Source organism: Phascolarctos cinereus, unplaced genomic scaffold (genome assembly GCF_003287225.1).
Source record: "Phascolarctos cinereus isolate Bilbo 61053 unplaced genomic scaffold, phaCin_HiC Scaffold_5;HRSCAF=322, whole genome shotgun sequence".
Lineage (NCBI taxonomy): Eukaryota > Metazoa > Chordata > Mammalia > Diprotodontia > Phascolarctidae > Phascolarctos > Phascolarctos cinereus.
This window is the reverse complement of record NW_027555958.1, coordinates 22,637,567-22,648,610: the sequence shown is the minus strand read 5'-3', so window position 1 is coordinate 22,648,610 and position 11,044 is coordinate 22,637,567. Positions and strand designations below refer to the sequence as shown.

The window sequence follows — 11,044 nt, the reverse complement described above, 5'->3', positions numbered from 1 at the left end:
GCAATGTAAGGTTTATAAGGTGCTTTATAAATATGATCTCATTGACCTCATAACACTCTTGGGAGGTAAGTGCTATTACTCTTCCCATTGTACAGATGAGGAAACTGAGGCTGAAAGAGGTTGTTAACCTGCAAGGCTTATACAGCTAATAAGTTTCTGAGGCAAGGTTTGAACTCTAGGACTCAGTTCCTCCCTCTGTAAAAATGAGGGGATTGGACTAGAGCAGAGATTCTTAACCTGTGATCTGTGAACTTTCTTCTAAAACAAAATGACTTCTGTATTTTAATATAATCGGTTCCTCTTGTATTTCTGTATATTTTCTTTTATTGATTTAAAGACATGATTCTGAAAAAGGATCCATGGACTTCACCAGACAGACAAAGGGGTGCACGTCACGAAAAAAGGTTAAGAATGCCTGACGTGGCAGATGGCACCGGACTGGGGGTGAGGAAATCCTGAGTTCAAAATCTACCTCAGATAAGTACTTACTAGCTATGTGACTCTGAATGTCACTTAACCTCTCTGGGCCTCAGTTCCCTTATCTGTAAAATGGGGAGATTGGACAAGATGACTTTGGAGCTCTCTTCCAGCTCCACATATAAGATGCTATGAACAATAAAATGAAACTGAACATGGAGTAATCATGATAATCCAAACTGCTCCCTGAAAAGAGGAAAAAGGCAGCCTCCTGCCTCACGAGAGGTGCCGAGTTATGGGTAGAGAACATTGCTTCTTCTCTCAGACTTTGCTGATGGAGTGATTGTTTAGCTGAAATGCATTTCCTCTCCCTCTCCCTCTCCCTCTCCCTCTCTCTCTCTCTCTCTCTCTCTCTCTCTCTCTCTCTCTCTCTCTCTCTCTCTCTCACACACACACACACACACACACACACACACACACACACTCTATCTGTATCTCCTCTTTCTCCATCTTTTCCCTTGTTTCTTTTTTTTTTTTTGATGAGGCAATTGAGATTAAGTGACTTTCCCAGAGTCACACAGCTAGCGAGTGTTATGTGCTGAGGTCACATTTGAACTCAGGTCCTCCTGACTCCAGGGCTAGTGTTCTATCTACTGCATCATCTAGCTGCCTCCCTTCCCTTGTTTCTTTATCCACTCCCCTTCCCTTCCTCTCTCCCTCACTCCTTCCTCCTCTCCCTCCCCTCTTCCTTCTTTCTCCTTCCTTCCCTTCTTTTTTCTTCCATGCTTCTTTCTTTCTATGCCTCTTTCCTTCCTTCCTTCATCCTTCCTTCCTTTTTTCCTTCCATTCTTCTTTCTTCTCTCATTCACTCCTTCCTTCCTCCCTCCATCTTTCCCTTCCTTTATCCATGCTCCCTTCCTTTTTCCTCCTTCTCTCCCTCTTTTTCTTCCTCCCTTCCTTCTGTCCTCTTTTCCTCCTTTCCTCTCTCTCCTCCCTTCTTTCCTTCCTTTCTTCCCTTCCTCTTACTTTCCTTCCTTCCCTTCTTTCTTCTTCTTTTCCCTCCTCCCTCCTTCTTCTTCTTCCTTCCTTCCTTTCTTCCTTTCTCTTTCCTTCCTTCCTTTCTGATAGCTTCCTTGGTAAGCAATGGAAAAGTAATATATTTAGAAAAGAAAATGACTGATACAACACAAGCAGCATAGGCTTCAGAGTCAGAAAAGTTGGAATCAAACCCTCCTCTGACACTCACTGTCTCAGTGTCTTTGGACAAGTTATTTGCCCTTTCTAGGCTTGAAGGGCACTAAGGTACCTTCCTATAATGTGAATAAAAATTTTTAAAATGGCCATTATTTCTCATGCCTTAAAAAAATTCAGTCCCCCACCGCATGATTTTAACTTTTCTGGAATTCCAAGCCCAGACCATTCAAAGGAGACTGTTGTGGTACAGACATGAATTGTGAATGATAGGCCCATGTCAGTATCAATGGTGCTCATGGTCTGGCCTGTAAGTCTAGAAGCTATTAGAAAGGAAATCTCTTTTGACATCTTAGAAAATGTTTAGATTAATCAAATATTAAGGCTTGTTCCCTGCTTCTACTGAAGCATAAGCAGAAGAGCTGAAGTATATCTTGTCTCCCTAGGAAAGGTTTTGGAGAATTTCCTTGCTTTTCTAGCAACAGCAAATGGTCATAAGCGCTATATTGGTACGTTTAATTAGTGGAAGTACCTTAATTAGACTTTTCTTCTTTTTAATAGATATTTCCCACTGGGAAAACAATAAGGAAGATCAATTTCACTGGCATCTTATTTGATGGGGAAATTCTCTGTCTCTTCTTCTGTTGGCTCAGGAGTGATTTCTGTAAAGCCCACTCATTTAATATAGTATCTAGCCTCCCAGTCCCTGGTTCCTCCAAACATGGACGGCAGAAAGCTTAATGGGCTCCATCAGGCTCTGCCAGCAGGACCCAGACCTCCCGCACAGGGACCAGAGTGGGCAGAGAGGATGGCTGGTAAAATCCCACCTGCTACACATAAAACTTAATCAGAAGAAAGAATCAAGAAGGAAAAAACCTGGAAGTAAGAAACCAGAAGAACCTACAAAGCCAGAAGAAGTAGAAAGGGAAGAAAGAGATGGAGAAAGGAACAGTGAAGGAGTGATTGAGGTGGCCATGGATTTCCCTCAAGAAATAGGAGATGAAACTGTAGAGGTAACAAGCAAGATGATGGATCGGGCTGATGAAAAGGGGGTGATGGCCACTGATGCCCCAAGTTGTGGTGAACTTCAGAAAGTTATTGAATTGCTCACCAAGGCTGTCAGACTGAATCCTCGTTTGGCCGTTTTGTGTGCCAAGAGAGCCAGCATGTTTATGAAACTACGAAAGCCCAACACTGCTAGCAGAGATTGTGACAGAGCCATTGAAATGAACTTCAACTCTACTCAAAGGAAAGATTCCTTGGCCACTGGGGAGGAGTTGGCTCCTGATCTAGCCATAGCTTATAAATGGGACTGTGATGAAGATGCCAGCACTATGCTGGAAGAAATATGACCACGGGCCTGGTGAGATCGGTGGACATCAGTGAAAATACGAAAGAAAATGGAAGGGGGGAGAGATCACAGAACAAACTGAAGGCCCAAGAGGACCGGGAGCCAGCTCAAAGGGAGGAGGAAGCCCAGAGAACTGGGGGAGCCCAGTTTGGCTCTTCTCCTGGTTTTCCTAAAGGCGTGGCTGGGAACTTTAGAGGCACGTGTGGCATAAGAGGGGTCATGCCAGGGATGGCAGGCATTTCAGTGCTCAGTGAAATTCTTAGTGATCCAGAAGTCCTCTCAGCCATTCAGGATCCAGAAAGTTTCAGGTGGTATTCCAGGATGTGGCGAAGAACTCCCATATATCCAAACATCGGAGTGACACAAAGGTTATGAATCTCAACAACCAACTGTCTGCCGCATTCGGAGGTAAAACACAAATAAATAAATAAACAAATAAAACCCTCACTGAAGTAAAAACAATGCAGATCACTAAATGGACCTCATTCACAATAACATAAACAAAATGTGCCTCTGACCTTCTGGTGAAGAAAGCTGGGGTGCTTTCTTCACCAGATACTCTTCCCCTCCTCTGTCTCCAATGCAACAGAACAGTGTTCTGATAAGGAACTGATAAAGCCTAAACTGCCCTGAGAATCCAAGGGAGCTTGTTTTTTATGTATTATTCTTGGGATTGTTGTAATTTAGTGCAAAAAAAGATGTTTAATTATATGAAATAAAACATATGGGACTGTTCTCTGGAAAAAAAAAATTGGCTGACCAGCGGTCTATCAGATAATGTTGTCAAAAAAAAAAAAAGATAATGTTGTCCTCAGAATCACAAACTCACAAAACATAAAAGCAGTTCTCTAAAATTTTAAAATTACTTAAAGAGAAAAGGAAAGGTAGTGTATAAAATTATTTTCTTTACCAATAGTAATAGTTTTCCCTTGGACTTGATTAGATGTCAAGGTGAGAAAGAAGAGACTTATATTAAACATTCCTTATCCAGTCAGGAGGAAAATTGGTCTAATCAGAGAGAACTGAATATTCCTCATTTGACTTTGTGAAATTGTAAATGGGCTCATGCCTGTTGGGGTATTTTGATTTTTTTTCTTCAAGTTCTGATGAGCTTTTTTTGTAGATGTCTATTTTAATAATAAAAATCATGTTGTTATTCAGTCAAGTCCAAATCTCTGTGACCCCGTTTGGGGTTCTCTTGGCAATGATGCTGGGGTAGTTTGCCATTTCCTTCTCCAGTTCATTCTACAGAATGGGAAGCAGGGTTAAGTGACTTTCCCAGGGTCACACAGTTCGTGGCTGAGGCCACATTTGAACTTAGGTCTTCCTGACTCCAGGCCAGGCACTCTATCCACTATGCCACCTTGATGCCCAGTAATAACAAAGCACTTCCTGTGTGCCAAATGCTGTGCCAGAATTTTACAATTATAATTTCATTTGATCCTCACAACAACCTGGAAGGTAGGTGCTGTTATGATCCCCCTTTTAACAGATGAGGAAACTGAGGCAGACAGAGGTTACGTGACTCGCCCAGGGTCACGCAGCTAGCATTTATTGGGCTAGTTTTGATGGCAGAACCAAAAGCAGGACCACCGATGTACTTGAGCAGAGAGTGAAGCTTCCCACAGCCATTTGCCCGCACGTTAGGAAGTCGGGTGTATTGTGGGTAGGAAGAGAAATCCTGCATTGTGACGCAGGGCGCGCTTTGGGGGAATGCTTCCGTAAGATTGGGTCACCACTGGGTGACTCTGGCTCCACTGCTGTCCAATGTATCAGTGGAAGACAGTAGCTGTACTTCCGCATAGGGAAAGGAAGGAGCAGGGGGCTTTTCTTCCTTCATGACATGTGCTGATTTCCTTTCCTCACCAACAGGCATCTGCTCTCTCTTGGATCCACATTTTTCACTGTTTTCCTCAATCTGCTTTTCCTTATTTTATTAGGTTAAAAATAGGTCTCATCCAGTCAATATTACCAAAGGCTGCCTTTCAAGTGAGCATTGCTGAAGGCTTGGTTTAATATATGTATGTATATATGTATGTATGTATATGTGCACACACATATAAATGCATGTGTGTGTGTATGTGTGTATGTTTGTATGTATATGTATTAGGGGCAGATAGACGGTGCAGGGAATAGAGCACCAGGCGTAGAGTGAGGAAGATCTGAGTTCAAATCTGGCCTCAGGTGCTTGCTACTGTGTGACCCTGGGCAAGTCACTTTACCCTATTTACCTCGGTTCCTCATCCGTAAAATGGGGACACAATGAAGAAGGTAATGGCAAACAGCTCCAGTACCTTTGCCAAGAAAACCCAACGGACTTTCCATGGAGTCACAAAGAGATGACAATGACTGAGCAACAACAAACATGTGTATACACATATATGTGTATGTGTGTATACACACATACACATATATACATGTGTGTATGTGTGTGTGTGTGTGTGTGCGTGTATCCTTAATTTCTCATTGGGCCAAAACATTTCATTTTTTAACTGGATATGGAGCACCCTAACATTGCTTATTGTTTTTTTAAAATATAGGGGCAGGGAGTTCCTGATTTTCCCTTTTATTTTTACTCGGGAAATAGCCCTTGAAGAACTACATTCGAATTAATCTTTCCATTTTGGGGAAGGAGGGCATGAGGATTGGATTAATGGATACATAAACACGCAGGTGAACTTGGCTGTGTGATCCAATATTTGTAAAATGTGATTTATAGATTAGATTTGTGATTCAAAAAAAAAAACCATCCAGTATCTAAAGCCTGGTTCTCAGGGTGGAGAGTGCATTTCAAATATTAATGGGGGGTCTAAATCTGTTTTCTTTTTCAGTTCAACCTTTTGCACTCAAAATTCATGAGTGTTTATTGATTTAGGCAACCTTCCCAGGACACCTGCACTGTGGGTTCTTTCTGTTCAATTTTAATATGCCCTGCCTTATCAATTATTAACTGGCTAAAGTGAAAGCCACATAAATCTCCTACTCTGACCAAAGAGAATGGCTCAGGTTGTTGTGGGTTTTTTTTCCTGGAAATGGAGTGCGTGGAGGTAGTGAGGGACATAGAAGCCCCAAAGCTTTACACAGAAGGCATCAGGATATGTGGGAATCCCAGCTGATTTCTCATGTTCTGTAGTGAAGGCACATAGCTACCTTTAGTCCAATTCAATTTCACAGTCTATTGTTAAAGTATATTTATTACTGACTTTTGTCTTTGAATCACAATCATTTCCCATACCTAGCCCCAGAATGAATTCTTGAGACAAAAGAAATTAATAAAAAAAAAAAAATACCAAGGTAGAAAGTTTGTCTGAAGATGTATGTGTTACTCTGTTTTGGAGTTTTCATCTTTACCTGTCTTCTATGAGGGAGGATGCATCTACCTTATCCCTTCTCCCAGACTTTCATTGGGTTTCTTCCCCTCCATTATCCAGAGTTCAACTTGCTTTGAGTGATCTTAAAAAAATCCTGATAGCTTTTGTTCTTATATTATCTCTGTTTCCTATCATATCCCTCCCCCATCCAGAGAGCCATCCTTCATAACCAAGAATGAAAAAGAAAGTCGGTCAATAAACATTTATAAAGTGCTTATATGTGCCAGGCACTGTGCTAAGTGTGGCAATACCAAAAGAAAGGGGAAGGGGAGAGTAGTTAGTAAAACTAAGAAACACATTCAACTAAGTCCAACAGTATTGTGTAATACTCCACTCTCATGGTCTCTGACTTGGGCCAAGAAGGAAGGGAAGGTCATTTGCCTCATATTTTCTTTGGGGCCAACCTTGATCACTATGATTTCATAGTATTTAGTTCCTTTTCCACCCCAACAATTATTTATTAAACACCTGCCAGGCACTGAGCTAGACTCTGGGTATACAAAAACTGAAATGACACAGTCCCTGCTGTTGTAAGGGTAAGGGTGGCAGATGGGACAATAAACAACAAAATCACGGAGGCATATACAAAATAAAGCAGCACTTTTCATACCTGTGCAATCTGTATATGCAACCCTTGCCTTTCCAGCTTTCCAAGTTAATGAGGGTTCCTGGAAGGATGCAGTATGCTCCAAGTATCTATGGCAACTGAGCTGACTTTAACAAGCATTCCCAAGGACCCATGACATTTGAACTTGGCATTGGAGAAAACTCTAGGAAGAAGGATGTGGAAAATCTATCTTGGCTGAACTATGTAGACCAACATGGAGGACTGTAGGGTCAAGTGATGTGGACTGCCCCTTGGCACTCTGCCCACTCCCTCCTGTACTGTGCAAGTTGCTGTCAAAGATGACAACAATTGGGGATAATGCCCACAGATGCCTCTCATTATGGAATGGACTGGTGAGTCACACCCATGCTGAGTCCTGACACTTTCTTCTTCTCCCTCTCTGATCCTGGGTAGGGAGTGGCTCTCCGTTAATTGCCTAAATATCCACTTTCTGACATTCCTCCCTCTGAACCTCAAAAGGAAAGGAATCAATGGGAAAGATGCTTATGTTGCTCTTTACTGGCTGCAGCACTCCTTTCCTACCCCCAAACTATTCCAAGTGAGCTATGCCCCAATTGTTTATTTCCCTTTCTACTTAAAAGAAAAACAAGTGACTGCCAAAATCTGAGTGGCTAATGTGTCCTATTTTCTGGCCTGGCACCATATCTGTACAGAGAAAATGGTTCATTCTTAAAGAGAAAGGAGACATCTGTACTCTGAGGCAAGGTGGGGAGAGGATCCTGAAACTCCTTTAGTGAAAGCATACAAATCATGGTGATATTGCACAATACTAATAATTCATAAAAATAAATCCAAGAACAGTTCTCAAGGGGGGTGATGGCTAGGGGAAGTCACTTCTGATGAGATTTGCAGTGAGGCCATTTCCATGCAGGGGTTAGGTAGCTGGAAGGACTTCAAGCACCCACTCATTTGACAGATAAGGAAACTGAGGCCCAAGAAAGTTAAGTGATTATAGGATCATAGATTTAGAGCTGGAAGAAGCCACCTAATCCAACCCTTTCCTTTTACTTTTGAGGAAACTGAGTCCCAGGGAAGTCTTACCCAAGATCACAAAGTCCATAATCATCAGAGATAGATTTTGAACTGAGGTCTTCTGACTCCGGAATGATAGCTCTTTCCTCTGTCCTCTCCACAGGGGAAAGCAAAATTCAGTTAAGAGGTTAAATGTTTCACTCAAATTTTTAGAGCTAGTAATTTCTGGAGACCAGACTCAAGGTCAAGTCTTTTGACTCTGAGGTCTCTATCTTTCCAATACATCATTCTGATGTTATCTGTGTTGGCTGTGGGGTTATAAGCTCCCTCCTCAGCAGAGACAGATTAAGGGCTAGTCAATAGTCTTCTTAGTAGGAGTTGGAGATTTCAGGAGGATTTACAGTGAGGGTTTAAACAACAAAGTTTTCTGGTTGGTTTTTCTTTTGGTCTGGACCAATGATTTAGCAAGTGAAGGGAACTCTCAACGAAGATGCCCTAACTATCCATTCAAAGCCACAAGTAATGGAGTCTTCTAGTGTTGTCTGAAGCACAGAGAAGCCAGGTCACTTGGCCTGGGTCACAAAACCAGCACAGCTCAGGGGCATGACTCAACTCAGGCCTTCTTGACTCAATAACCAGCTGTCTTCACATAATACTATGTTGCTTCTCTTGCTGGTTAAATAATCATTAGTTAACAAGAAAATTCAGTTAACCATCACTTCCTATATCCTGAAACAAAGTAGTTGGGGTTTTATGACAAATATATACATATTTTGACTTAGGCAATATCTTTCAACAAGACACTTCAGAAGTCGGAAAAGAACAGTGGAGAGAATGGAGATTTTGAGGCCTAAGGCATGGATTCAAGTCCAATGTCTGTTACACCTGGGAAAGTCACTTCATCCCTCACCACCCAAATTTCTTCATCCATGAAACAGAAGGTTGAACTGGAGCGTGGGATCTTAACTTGGGGTCCATGAACTTGTTTTGTTTTGTTTTTTAAATATTTTTATAACTGCATTTTCACATATTTGGCTCAACATTTTATTTTTTATATTTTTTATTATTTTATATTTATATATTTATTTAATATAGTTTTATTATTTTATTTTTATTTTATACTATGATTTAAAACATTTTGAGGAGCAATCCAGAGGGTTAGACTAACAAAGAGGTCGGTGGTACAAAAGATGTTAAGAACCACTGAAATAGAAGGTGCTCACCATTCCTTCTTGCTCTAAATCCCACCAGGTAAATCCTAGAGTGGCTTTCTATGATTTCCCCCTTATCAGGAAGGAATTCCTTCATCACCAAGCATTGGCTGCATGGGAAAGTGGGTAAGACAGAGGGCTTGGAGTCAGGATGACCTGGGCACAAATCTGGCTTCAATCTCCCCACCAGCTGTGTGGTTCTGGACAAGTCACAACCTCTGGGCCTCAGCTTCTTCATTTGTAAAATGGAAGAGGGGAGTGGCTAGAATGACCTCTAGGATCCCTTCTATTTCTTATTCTATTATCCTACAAGCCTATGCAGGGCAGCTAGGTGGCTCCATAGTGCACAGAGTGCCAAGACTGGAGTCAGGAAGGCCTGAGTTCAAATCTGATCTCAGACACTTAAAACTGTGCGACCCTGGCCATGTCACTTAACCCTGTTTACCTTAGTTACCTTATCTGTCAAATGAACGGGAGAAGGAAGAGGCAAACCATTGCAGTATCTTTGCTGAGAAAACCCAAAAAGGGCCATGATGAGTCAGATACGACTGAAAAATAGCTAAGCTCCAACATTGACAAATAAGCCCATGCCCACTCGGAGATCTCTAATTTGACACTCCCCCATCTGGTCCCAATCTCCATCTCCTTCCCCGGATCTCTCCTGCTTCCCCACCACACCCCCCTGACCCGATTGCCTCTCCCACAGGTCCCTGCCGTCATTCACTCTCTCCCGCCTCACTCAGGGTATTAGCTCCACCTTGCTTATCCTGGATTCTTTTCCTGCTTCAGACTTGGCAGTTTACAGCATCCCTCGCCAGACCACTGGAACTTCCGCTGCACCTGCGCTTCGTCACACCTGAATCCTCTGCAACGTCCACTTTCTATATTCCTGCTCCCAGCCTCTAAGGAACTGCTGGAGGACGCCACAGGCCTGCCCATTAGATGTTCGTTATCAGCTTCAATCCACCTCCAATTGTTGTACGGCTGTCTACCAACCCAGCTCTGATTTACTGCCTAGAATGCTGCATCAAGCCATTATTGCAGACCTTCTCCTCTCTCTTAAATTTTCCAATTGCTCAGTTTCCTTTCATGTTCATTGGATGATATCACCTCCTACTTTAGCGTGTCAGAATTCCTTCACGGATTTTCATCCTTGTCTCAACACATCACCATCCAGACATCCATCTTCCTGTCCTTCCTTCAAGTTTTCTCTCCGTCCTAAAGCTAGAGCCCATCTTTAGGTCATTCTACTTATATGTACAAATCATTCAAACTATCTTGACCTCAGTTTTCTCATCTGTAAAATGAGGGGATTGGTCTGGGTGGTCTCTGAGATCCTTTCCAACTCTGGAGCTACAAACCTATGGTCCTGCACACCCAGTTCCTTCCATCTCCTCCAGGACCTCACACCAACAAATATCTCTTTTCTCTAATATCTTCAATTTCTCCCTCTCCCTCTTCCAAGCCTTCATTATTTCCAACTCAATCATCATTGGGTCTCTCTTATTACGCCTTCTGATGACCAGTCAACCTCTAATTTTCCTTTCTTTCTCAACCAGACTCATAATGATGTGACAATTACCATTTCTGCAGCTTGTCTTCTTGTTTTCTTGTGAACACACATAAATCTGACATTTATCCCCATGGCTCCACTTCAATTATTTTTAGAAAGTTTCCAATGACCTCTTTCATACCAGCTCCTTACTTTGGTCTTCATCTCGTCATAGCACCATGGGTTTAGAGCAAGCAGGAATAAAAGAAGCCATTTGATCCAACCCATTCATTTTACAGATGAAAAAACTGAGGCCCAGTGAAGCTAATTGATGACAGAGGCAAGATTTACACCCAGATCCTTCGACTCCAAAGCCCATGATCCTCTCATTGTACAATACTGTCTGGTTTT

At 42.2% G+C, this 11,044-nt stretch overlaps 1 pseudogene; it reads left to right on the top strand.

The window, feature by feature from the left end:
* Window positions 1–2,348: 2,348 nt before the first annotated feature.
* On the top strand, window positions 2,349–10,047 carry LOC110221195 (hsc70-interacting protein-like; annotated as a pseudogene).
* The last annotated feature ends 997 nt before the right edge of the window (window positions 10,048–11,044 follow it).